General features: G+C 46.0%; 1 protein-coding gene across 2 annotated transcripts in view; it reads right to left on the bottom strand.

Moving 5' to 3' along the window:
- Nucleotides 1-13266, bottom strand: part of LOC126458091 (choline transporter-like protein 4) — a 254992-nt gene that overhangs the window by 85890 nt on the left and 155836 nt on the right. The gene's annotated exons all lie outside the window — the stretch shown is intronic.

The following is a 13266-nucleotide window of genomic DNA, read 5'->3' as shown; positions in this document are numbered from 1 at the left end:
ATTCTCCCATGGAGATGATCGTAGAGATGCTGGATGTAGTCCTGTGGAACGGCTTGCCATGCCATTTCCACCTGGCGCCTCAGTTGGACCAGCGTTCGTGCTGGACGGGACGACCGCGTGAGACGACGCTTCATCCAGTCCCAAACATGCTCAATGGGGGACAGATCCGGAGATCTTGCTGGCCAGGGTAGTTGACTTACACCTTCTAGAGCACGTTGGGTGGCACGGGATACATGCGGACGTGCATTGTCCTGTTGGAACAGCAAGTTCCCTTGCCGGTCTAGAAATGGTAGAACGATGGGTTCGATGACGGTTTGGATGTACCGTGCACTATTCAGTGTCCCCTCGACGATCACCAGTGGTGTACGGCCAGTGTAGGAGATCGCTCCCCACACCATGATGCCGGGTGTTGGCCCTGTGTGCCTCGGTCGTATGCAGTCCTGATTGTGGCGCTCACTTGCACGGCGCCAAACACGCATACGACCATCATTGGCACCAAGGCAGAAGCGACTCTCATCGCTGAAGACGACACGTCTCCATTCGTCCCTCCATTCACGCCTGTCGCGACACCACTGGAGGCGGGCTGCACGATGTTGGGGCGTGAGCGGAAGACGGCCTAACGGTGTGCGGGACCGTAGCCCAACTTCATGGAGACGGTTGCGAATGGTCCTCGCCGATACCCCAGGAGCAACAGTGTCCCTAATTTGCTGGGAAGTGGCGGTGCGGTCCCCTACGGCACTGCATAGGATCCTACGGTCTTGGCGTGCATACGTGCGTCGCTGCGGTCCGGTCCCAGGTCGACGGGCACGTGCACCTTCCGCCGACCACTGGCGACAACATTGATGTACTGTGGAGACCTCACGCCCCACGTGTTGAGCAATTCGGCGGTACGTCCACCCGGCCTCCTGCATGCCCACTATACGCCCTCGTTCAAAGTCCGTCAACTGCACATACGGTTCACGTCCACGCTGTCGCGGCATGCTACCAGTGTTAAAGACTGCGATGGAGCTCCGTATGCCATGGCAAACTGGCTGACACTGACGGCGGCGGTGCACAAATGCTGCGCAGCTAGCGCCATTCGACGGCCAACACCGCGGTTCCTGGTGTGTCCGCTGTGCCGTGCGTGTGATCATTGCTTGTACAGCCCTCTCGCAGTGTCCGGAGCAAGTATTGTGGGTCTGACACACTGGTGTCAATGTGTTCTTTTTTCCATTTCCAGGAGTGTATTTTGAAGCTGGAACCATTTACTTTAAAGGGCTATTTCAAATTTTTGGTCATATGTCTAACTTTTTCACATAAAATTAATTAAATCTGAATCCCAGAAAGACACAGATTTTGTGATTTAGATCAAATGAAATTCATCTTGTTGCACTAGAAATCAAAATTAAAGGGTGTATGCTAGTAGAGACACAATAAGCACAAAATTCCTTGGTGTCCAAGTGTACAACAAGAAAAAAGCAAGTTGACCAGGAAGTGTAGATTGGCTTGCTTTTAAATTAAACTGTCTGACACTGTGCTGACCTAGAGTCTAGGATGCTAGTTCATTCTGCAACCTTTGCTGTAGAACTATCTTCTAAAGTTAATGAGGATTACGAGGTGCATTCAAGTTCTAAGGCCTCCGATTTTTTTCTAATTAACTACTCACCCGAAATTGATGAAACTGGCATTACATCTCAACATAATCTCACTGCAGACATACACATTTTTCACAACGCTGACGCCATGATTCCATGGCAGTGGCAAAGGCTTCTTTAGGAGTCTGTTTTGACCACTGGGAAATCGCTGAGGCAATAGCAGCATGGCTGGTGAATGTGCGGCCATGGAGAGTGTCTCTCATTGTTGGAAAAAGCCAAAAGTCACTAGGAGCCAGGTCAGGTGAGTAGGGAGCATGAGGAATCACTTCAAAGTTGTTATTACGAAGAAACTGTTGTGTAATGTTAGCTCGACGTGCGGGTGCGTTGTCTTGGTGAAACAGCAAACGCGCAGCCCTCCCCGGACGTTTTTGTTGCAGTGCAGGAAGGAATTTATTCTTTAAAAAATTTTTGTAGACTGCACCTGTTACCGTAGTGCCCTTTGGAATGCAATGGGTAAGGATTACGCCCTCGTGACACCATCATTTTTTCAGCACTGGCGGTTACCCGAAATTTTTTTGGTGGTGGTGAATCTGTGTGCTTCCATTGAGCTGACTGGCGCTTTGTTTCTGGATTGAAAAATGGCATCCACGTCTCATCCATTGTCACAACTGACAAAAAGAAAGTCCCATTCATGCTGTCATTGCGCGTCAACATTGCTTGGCAACATGCCACACGGGCAGCCATGTGGTCGTCCGTCAGCATTCGTGGCACACACCTGGATGACACTTTTCGCATTTTCAGGTCATCATGCAGGATTGTGTGCACAGAACCCACAGAAATGCCAACTCTGAAGGCGATCTGTTCAACAGGCATTCGGCGATCCCCCAAAACAATTCTCTCCACTTTCTCGATAATGTCGTCAGACCGGCTTGTGCGAGCCCGAGGTTGTTTCGGTTTGTTGTCACACGATGTTCTGCCTTCATTCATTGCAAATTTTGGTGATAAACATCTTAGTAAATTAGCTTACTACGCCTATTTTCACTCATTGCTTTCATATGGCATCATATTTTGGGGTAATTCATCACTGAGGAATAAAGTATTTATTGCACAAAAGCGTGTAATCAGAATAATAGCTGGAGTCCACCCAAGATCATCCTGCAGACATTTATTTAAGGATCTAGGGATATTCACAGTAGCTTCTCAGTATATATACTCTCTTATGAAATTTGTTATTAACAACCAAAGCCAATTCAAAAGTAATAGCAGTGTGCATAACTACAATACTAGGAGAAAGGACGACCTTCACTATTCAAGATTAAATCTAACTTTGGCACAGAAAGGGGTGAATTATACTGGCACTAAAGTATTTGGTCACTTACCAAATAGTATCAAAAGTCTGACAGATAACCAACAAGTATTTAAGAAGAAATTAAAAGAATTTCTGAATGACAACTCCTTCTACTCCATAGAGGAATTTTTAGATATAAATTAAGAAAAAAAAGAAAAAAAAAACAAAAATATTAAAAAAATAAAAAAAATAAAAATAAAAAATAAAGAAAAACAAAAAACACAAAAAATAAAGTTGTTATATTAACTTAAGTATGTTGTTAAATTAACCTAATTATGTCATGTATTGGAAAATTCGACTCGTTCCACATCATTATGAAATATCGTATTCATGATCCATGGAACTAGTATTAATCTAATCTAATCTAATCTAATCTAATGTCGCACCCACGAACGCACTTTTGACACATCCATAACTCCATCACCACATGTCTCCTTCAACTGTCGATGAATTTCAATTAGTTTCACACCATGCAAATTCAGAAAACGAATGATTGCACGCTGTTCAAGTAAGGAAAACATCACCATTTTAAGTATTTAAAACAGTTCTCATTCCCGCCGCTGGCGGTAAAATTCCATCTGCCGTACGGTGCTGCCATCTCTGGGACGTATTGACAATGAACGCGGCCTCATTTTAAAATAATGCACATATTTCTATCTCTTTCCAGTCTGGAGGAAAAAAATCGGAGGCCTTAGAACTTGAATGCACCTCGTAATGCAGAAAATGGGGCAATAATAATAATATTAATAATAATATATCAAGACCAGATTGAAGTTAGCTTTGCTTTCAGATTTGTTTTGCTGACATTTATTTTTCCTTAGCAACACATGCACAAACAAGCTACACCCAGATTCTTCTCAAGCATGATTTATCCAGTAATCCAATAGTAAAATACATAGAATCAAACCCACTATGCTGACAAAGACACCTGAAATGTGAGAATTAATTTCAACTAAAGATAACATGTTCACATGCAGATACCCATATACACAGAATGCAAATAATTAAGTCACAGAAAATACGTGTTGCACAGTTTCTGCCTTAACTTCAGGTGATCATTACTACATGTCACTTACAGTATTTACAGTACCTCAATTATTTAGTGTTGTGTCAAAAAATAAACATAGATTAACATGCTGATTACGAAAATTTGGCAACTGGATATCACAGGAAATACTTGCTGTGTGTCATGTTGCGATGATGAATGTCTACTTAGGAATAGGCCTCTCAATATCAGGTGGAAGCCATGCTTATTTTCTAAACAGCACTGAACCTTATATTAGGTCTTCCTGTGGGACTGGTACATCTCACCAAGAGGAAAAAGAAAAGAAAGAAGAACAAGGAGAAGAAGAAGGATTCCCCATTGCATTTGTTCATCATGTGGTAGTGATTATGAGTCTTCTATTACCTGGGCAGCTCACCATATAGGTCTGCTTTAGTAAGTTATGCTTATTGTTTGGCATGTTTTTAACTCTTAGAACTACACTGTTTTGTGTCTGCCACTTATACAGCCCTGCCAGAGAAAACGAAGCTAACTTCAAGACCTTAGAAATTTTATACTCACTTTCAAGTGTAAAACTTAACAGTGTAATGTTATAATAAAAATACATATTATTCACTCTACAATTTATAGTCACAATCATAGACACTCAGTTTTCTTATGTACACTTTACTCCTTGTCCAGCATTCTGAGTTACACAATTTAGTTTAGTGCAAAGATCTTTACTCAAGCTGTCTGCAGATATAATACCAGAAATTTGGAATCCTTGCTAAGTAAAGAAAATTAAAAACATATTGTGGTGTCACCGCCGGACACCACACTTGCTAGGTGGTAGCCTTTAAATCGGCCGCGGTCCGTTAGTATACATCGGACCCGCGTGTCGCCACTATCAGTGATTGCAGACCGAGCGCCGCCACACGGCAGGTCTAGAGAGACTTCCTAGCACTCGCCCAGTTGTACAGCCAACTTTGCTAGCGATGGTTCACTGACAAAATACGCTCTCATTTGACGAGACCTTCAGCTACGTCATTTGCTATGACCTAGCAAGGCGCCATTATCAGTTGCTATTGATCTTGCAATTCATGTATCGTCAAGAGCGATGTTCACCATTTATGGATTAAAGTTAAGTATTCCAACAGCTACGTCCGTTTTTTCTGAAGTCTAATTTCCCTGTCCTGTTCCAGACCTCACGTCAGCCTGCGTGAGCTAAAACACGTGCCTTTCGGCTTCCTCTAATATTCCTGGGTTGGCTCTCCTGCAAATCCACAACTTTTGACAACGAGGCCCCCGCGTTTGTATCGATATTGCCCTGATTTACTTGTGTAATGGCTTCGCCACAATCTCCAGATGTACTGTCCGAATTTTATCGCTTACAGAATCAGCAGACGCAGGCCTTACTGGATGCCCTTGGACAGCTCATCCAGGGTCAACGTGCAATGCAAAATGATGCGGCAGCCGCTGCTCCACCGCTAAACGCAGCCACAACACACTGTTGCACCAACTTTTCGACCTTTAGATGCTGCAGTGGAAAGCTGGACAGAGTGGTCACGCCAATTTGGATTCCATCCGCCCGCCTACAGAATTCAAGGTAATGAGCGGCAGCCTTTTCTCCTATCCTCCGTCGGGGTACAAACGTACCATGTGATAGTCAAATTATTTCCCCGACGTGACGTAGCAACTCTGTCCTACGACGAAATTTTGTCTGCATTCGATGCATATTTCAAAGAATCAGTCAATGCAGTTGCGAAAAGGTATACCTTCTTTCGTACAAAACATACGGCAGGTCAGACTAATCGGGAGTGGGTTGCAACATTGCAAGGCCTTACTAGGGATTGTGCTTTTGAGTGTCCATGTGGACTCCCTTATTCAGATACTTTGGTACGTGATGCAATTGCACAGAATGTTTCTGATGTTCGTATACGGGAACAGATTTTGAAACTAGTCAATCCCTCCCTTCAACAAGTGATGGACATATTGGATCTGCAGGACACACTTGATTTTGCTCAGGAATCATTTCAAACTTCACCACCTGTGTGTCTGGTTAACCGGCCCACCGGGCCTGCTGCACGGAACAGTAAACAGTCCTCGCGCCTGGCCGCACAGCGTCCGCCAGGCTCTCAGCCATGTGTGCCGCGCAGGCAAGCAAATTCGGTGCTAAAATCACGCCCGCGGTGTGCTACTAAACATTCGCGTGAGAATTGCCCGTCATGCCAGGCTATTTGCTTTTTCTGTAATAAAAAAGGACATGTTCAAAGTGTTTGCCAGAAAAAGCTCAGATCGGACACTCACAACCATTCCAGGCCCTTTGCTTTATGCCGAATTGGAACCAAGAATACTCAGGCTCATGAAACTTTGCCCATGGAAATTCATGTAGTTCATTCCACTCTGCCCAGTGCCACTCTTTCTAACAGTGACTGTGTTCATCCCACAAATAGTGTGCGTCGACATCGCCGGAAATCCCGTCAAGTCGCAAGTGATTCTGTACCAGTGTCAGTTCACGTTGCATGAGACAGTCACTCTTGTCGTCAGCAGGACAATAAACTTTTTGTAGATTTGGACATTAACGGCAAAGTGATACCATTCCAGCTCGATACCGGAGCTGCAGTTTCACTGATCAATCACGACACGTACAAACAGCTGGGCACACCTCTGTTGCGTGCCGCAAATGTTAAGTTAAGTAGTTATTCAGGACAAGCGATCCCTGTGTTAGGACAGTGCAGCCTTCTTGCAACATATAAAGTACAAACAAAACTTGTGTCATTTTACGTCCTTCGTTCTTCTTCTGCAGTGAACTTGTTTGGTTTCAATTTATTTCAGTTGTTTAACTTGTCTATAGTAAATCAGGTCCTATCAGGGAACCAGACTGTGCCTTCAGACAGTGTTTCTCGTCTTTGTGAAGAATTTGCAGACATTTTTGCACCGGGCCTTGGTTGCACTAAGAACTATAAAGCACATTTGGAACTGAAAGTAAACGCACAACTGAAATTTTTCAGAGCGCGCAATGTTCCCCACACATTGCGTGATGAGGTCACAAAAAAATTACACGATTTGGAATCACAAGGTGTGATTGAACGTGTGCAGGCTTCTCTCTGGGCATCACCCTTAGTAATTTTGCCAAAACCTTCCAGAAAATTGAGACTTTGTGTGGACTTCAAGGCAACAGTGAATCCACAATTAGTGATTGCAACTTTTCCTTTACCCCACCCGGAAGATCTTTTTGACAAAGTGTGCCCGAGTAAACATTTTTCGAAGTTGGACCTAGCAGATGCGTACTTGCAAATACCGATGGACGAAGAATCCCAGCGCGTTTTGGTGGTTAACACGCATCTTGGTTTGTATCGATTCAAACGACTGCCATTCGGGTGTGCATCCACCCCTGCATTGTTTCAGCAATATCTACAAACTGTTTGTGCGTCGGTCCCTACCACAGCAAACTATCTGGACGATATTGTGATCTCTGGAAAGACGGAAAAAGAACATTTGGCCAATCTCAGAACATTATTTCAGGTCTTGCGACAAAATGGTCTTCACTTGCGGAAGGACAAAGGTGTGTTTTTTGCTCGTAACTTGACTACCTGGGACATGTACTCAATGCCCAAGGCATACATCCCAGTCCCGAGCACCTCCGTGCCATACAAGACTTGCCTTCGCCACAGAATTTGAAGCAGCTACAGAGTGTGCTGGGAAAAATCAACTATTACCATACATATGTGCGCCACGCCTCTTCCATTTCAGCTCTGCTTCATTGCTTACGCCGTAAAGGTGTTCCGTTCGTCCGAACGACGGAATGTGAATGCACCTTTCGCCAGTTGAAATCGGCGTTGCTTCCCAATACTTGCCTTACGCCATTCGATCCCCAGAAACCCCTTTTGTTGATGGTGGATGCATTGGATTTCATGATCGGTGCTTTGCTTGCGCACAAAGATGGATCGCACGATCGCCCTATTGCCTTTGCGTCCAAATTGCTCTCATCTGCACAAAGAAATTATTCAGAAATCTCGTATTTGGTGTTACAAAGTTTCATGATTTCTTGTATGGTCATCACTTTACCATCATCACAGACCACAATCCTTTGACATCGCTTTCTCATCCGAACAAGCCTGTACCTCCACGTACAGCGCATAAATTCATTCACTGGTCTATTTTCCTCTCGCAGTACCGCTACGATATCTTGTATCGGTCCACTGCTAAGCACGGAAACGCCGATGCGTTGTCCCATTTGCCTGTTGCTGAGGATAGGGCATTCAATTCCTCCAAACTTGCTTGCATGTTCATTGATGCGGAAACCGATGACGTGGTCAAATCGTTTCCGACTGATTTTCGTCGCGTAGCTACAGTCACAGCTGCCGACCCTGTCCTTGCTACCATTCTGCGTTTTGTTGCTACGCAATGGCTCTTGTCAAAGTCATGGATCGGGGATCTGTTGGTTCGCCGATTTTTTGCTCACAAGGAGAGACTTTTTGTTCAACGTGGTGTTTTGCTGTTGCGTTCTGATAATGATCAGTCCAGGGTCGTGGTCCCACGTCGTTACAGTCTTCTGTCTTACAGCTTCTCCACCAAGGACATTGGGGTATAGTGAGAACAAAACAACTTGCTCGTCAGCACTGTACTTGGTTCGGAATCAATGCCGCGATTACGTATATGTGCTCTTCTTGATGGTGTGTGCCGAACAACAATCAGCACCACTGCGGAAATTCTTTGCATGGCCAAAAGCCACTTCCCCTTGGCAACGCTTACACATCGATTTTGCTGGTCCATTCTGGAATGCTCGATGGTTGGTTGTGATAGATTCATTTAGTAATTTTCCTTTTGTTGTCTGGATGTCTTCCACGACGTCATCTGCCACCATCCAAGCGTTATCTGCTATTTTTTGCATTGAAGGTCTTCCACAGACTATTGTTTCCGACAATGGCCCACAATTCATGTCCGCAGAATTTCAATCATTCTGCAAGGCCAATGGTATTCAACATCTGACGTCCGCGCAGTTTTCACCACAGTCAAATGGTGCTGCTGAATGATTGGTCAGGACTTTCAAGTCACAGATGTTGAAGATGAAAGAGTTGCATTCTTGGGAGGACGCGTTATTGCTCTTTTTATCCTCGTATCGCTCTCAGTCCCGAGATGGTCGCTCACCAGCTGAGTTGCTTCACGGTCGTCATCATCAAACCTTGATGTCTTTGCTACATCCGCCGCATCAGGTTCCTGTGCAGCGGCAGCCACCTGCTTTTGCTCCAGGTGACGTTGTCTACTATCATAACTACCGAGGTTCACGGCGTTGGCTCGAAGGGCGCATTCTTCACTGCCTCGGACGCGCTATGTATCTGGTTTTGGGGGCCTCTGGTGAGGTGCGCCGGCATCTCAACCAGCTGTGCCTCTGTCGTCACATGGGATCTGCCACTTGCCATCTGCTTTCAGCGACGGTGCCGTCTGGTCAGCGCCCTGGGGACCCATCTACTGGCTCGCCTCAGCCCCAGGTGTTACCGATGCTGCCTTCCATTTTGCCCCATGGCGACGCGCCGCCACCACCGCCTGTTCTCCCGCCGCCGACGCCCTCAGTGGACGCATCGCTGCAACCGCCGGGCGCCTCCCTGGGTCATGCGCTGCCGATCGCTTCCCGTGACTGGATGTCCTCGAACATGGAACTGTTGCCCGCTCCGGACCATATGTCGTCTTCACCCGTCGGGTGCCCCGACCCGATGGAGGTTGACCCTTTGTCCACTCCTGTCTCTCTGTGGGCGCATACACTGCATGTTGGCGTGCACCCTGGAGCAGGTTTTCAGGCGTTTCCTAGCTCCCCACGGACCGAATGGGAGGGTGCGGGTGGCACAGCCTCGCCTGTTGTCAGGCTCCCCACCTCGACGCATACATCAACATGGGGTCCTCCCCACGGCGGGCGTAAGCCTTATAACACAACCGTATGCCGATTTGCGGGGGAGGAATGTGGTGTCACTGCCAGACACCACACTTGCTAGGTGGTAACCTTTAAATCGGCCGCGGTCCTTTAGTATACGTCGGACCCGCGTGTCGCCACTATTAGTGATTGCAGACCGAGTGCCGCTACACAGCAGGTCTAGAGAGACTTCCTAGCACTCGCCCAGTTGTACAGCCGACTTTGCTAGTGATGGTTCACTGACAAAATACACTCTCATTTGCTGAGACGATAGTTAGCATAGCCTTCAGCTACGTCATTTGCTACGACCTAGCAAGGCGCCATTATCCGTTGCTATTGATCTTGTAATTCATGTATCATCAAGAGCGATGTTCACCATTTATGGATTAAAGTTAAGTATTCCACCAGCTACGTCCATTTTTTCTAAAGTCTAATTTCCCTATCCTGTTCCAGACCTCACGCCAGCCTGCGTGAGCTAAAACGCGTGCCTTTCGGCTTCCTCTAATATTCCTGGGTTGGCTCTCCTGCCAATCCACAACACATATCTCACTAGTCGTTTCTCCTGCAAACTATGGCTTATCTAATTTCAAAGCCTGTACTCTTACAACATCTAAATATTAGCTATGCTCTGACAAATATCAGTGTACACACATAAATATTAACTAAGCACTTGTTCAAAAACAGTATCAGCACGACTACAGCACTAATAGCTCTTTGTCAATGCAGCAGCTTTCCTGACAGTTTTATCATGTACATTTATAACCCATGCAACTACAAATAAAAAACAGCAGTTTACAGATAATTAACTATTAACAATAGCTAAAAGTTTCTGACAATTTCTCCTCTCTTCAAGGCAAAATACACTCCTGGAAATGGAAAAAAGAACACATTGACACCGGTGTGTCAGACCCACCATACTTGCTCCGGACACTGCGAGAGGGCTGTACAAGCAATGATCACACGCACGGCACAGCGGACACACCAGGAACCGCGGTGTTGGCCGTCAAATGGCGCTAGCTGCGCAGCATTTGTGCACCGCCGCCGTCAGTGTCAGCCAGTTTGCCATGGCATACGGAGCTCCATCGCAGTCTTTAACACTGGTAGCATGCCGCGACAGCGTGGACGTGAACCGTATGTGCAGTTGACGGACTTTGAGCGAGGGCATATAGTGGGCATGCGGGAGGCCGGGTGGACGTACTGCCGAATTGCTCAACACGTGGGGCGTGAGGTCTCCACAGTACATCGATGTTGTCGCCAGTGGTCGGCGGAAGGTGCACGTGCCCGTCGACCTGGGACTGGACCGCAGCGACACACGGATGCACGCCAAGACCGTAGGATCCTATGCAGTGCCGTAGGGGACCGCACCGCCACTTCCCAGCAAATTAGGGACACTGTTGCTCCTGGGGTATCGACGAGGACCATTCGCAACCGTCTCCATGAAGCTGGGCTACGGTCCCGCACACCGTTAGGCCGTCTTCCGCTCACGCCCCAACATCGTGCAGCCCGCCTCCAGTGGTGTCGCGACAGGCGTGAATGGAGGGACGAATGGAGACGTGTCGTCTTCAGCGATGAGAGTCGCTTCTGCCTTGGTGCCAATGATGGTCATATGCATGTTTGGCGCCATGCAGGTGAGCGCCACAATCAGGACTGCATACGACCGAGGCACACAGGGCCAACACCCGGCATCATGGTGTGAGGAGCGATCTCCTACACTGGCCGTACACCACTGGTGATCGTCGAGGGGACACTGAATAGTGCACGGTACATCCAAACCGTCATCGAACCCATCGTTCTACCATTTCTAGACCGGCAAGGGAACTTGCTGTTCCAACAGGACAATGCACATCCGCATGTATCCCGTGCCACCCAACGTGCTCTAGAAGGTGTAAGTCAACTACCCTGGCCAGCAAGATCTCTGGATCTGTCCCCCATTGAGCATGTTTGGGACTGGATGAAGCGTCGTCTCACGCGGTCTGCACGTCCAGCACAAACGCTGGTCCAACTGAGGCGCCAGGTGGAAATGGCATGGCAAGCCGTTCCACAGGACTACATCCAGCATCTCTACGATCGTCTCCATGGGAGAATAGCAGCCTGCATTGCTGCGAAAGGTGGATATACACTGTACTAGTGCCGACATTGTGCATGCTCTGTTGCCTGTGTCTATGTGCCTGTGGTTCTGTCAGTGTGATCATGTGATGTATCTGACCCCAGGAATGTGTCAATAACGTTTCCCCTTCCTGGGACAATGAATTCACGGTGTTCTTATTTCAATTTCCAGGAGTGTATATTCATCTGCACTGTGTCTATGATGAAATCTGTAAATCACAATGGATGAATTTATATAAGATGGCTATCCAGAAAGTAGTCTTCAATTTCATGCAGCCTGGAAAATAGTGGAGAAAACAGAAAAGTCATTATACTATATAATAGCACTATCCAGAAAGTAGTCTTCAATTTGATGCAGCCTGGAAGGTAGTGGGGGAAACAGAACAGTCACTATACTGACTCATGCAGATGCTCAGGGTGCTTATATCTGTGACAGCATGTGAGCCACATTGCTACTAACTCACCTACAGTAGCTGTTAAAATGAGTGTTACAACTGAAAATCCCACCAAAGGTGAAATAAATTCTGTAATAATGTATTTTATGGCAGAAAATTTCAAAGCTTTTGATATTTATAGCAAAATTTGTGTTCTATATGAATAGAGTGTGGTGAGTGAATGTAGTGTGTATCACTCATCTCATTTGTTAAGTTCATGTTGCTGGGAGAAGTCTGTAGTCAGCAATAAACGCAAGTTCAAAACTTCTTTCTGTGGCTCTCAATATTCAGTGGATGACTACTCTACTCAACATTCATTTTCATTACAATGCAGAGGAAGAAGGTCTACTGAATAGAATCATTATCACTGCCCACCTCAAACCAAAAGTTATCTTTACTGACAGCAGGCTGTGTGGCAGTTATGAAGTCATCCATGAGCTTTCATTGTGGGCACTGAGAGTGTTGCTGGCTGCATGGCCTACAAAAATGCTGACCATTGTACTGCCAAAAGTGGTTAAAACATCACCATAGAAGTTGTACCACCGTAGAAGCTGTACATTTTATATCAGTGTTCATCAGCCAAAGTATTTGTAAATTAATATGAAAAATTTCCTTTCTGCATTCATGTGTTGTGTCATTGAGGTAATGATCAGCTGTATCACGGTGATCACAAAATCAACAAATGTGGATTTGATTACAATTCAGTGAACATTCATATAAAGAGATATGTTGTACTGCGTGTAACTAAAATTCACATGAGGAGATAACTTTTGTTTGTACACTCATGTTCAGAAGAACAGAAAACTTTGAATGACTAGATATAGGACGTTCATATTCACAGGACATGCATGTTAGTATATTCTGCATAAGTGATTAGCATTTGAAGCATGTTGGTCCATGGGTTCAAGGAGACA

This window comes from Schistocerca serialis, chromosome 1 (assembly GCF_023864345.2).
Source record: "Schistocerca serialis cubense isolate TAMUIC-IGC-003099 chromosome 1, iqSchSeri2.2, whole genome shotgun sequence".
In the NCBI taxonomy this organism is placed as follows: domain Eukaryota; kingdom Metazoa; phylum Arthropoda; class Insecta; order Orthoptera; family Acrididae; genus Schistocerca; species Schistocerca serialis.
This window is presented reverse-complemented; position numbering and strand designations above follow the sequence as displayed.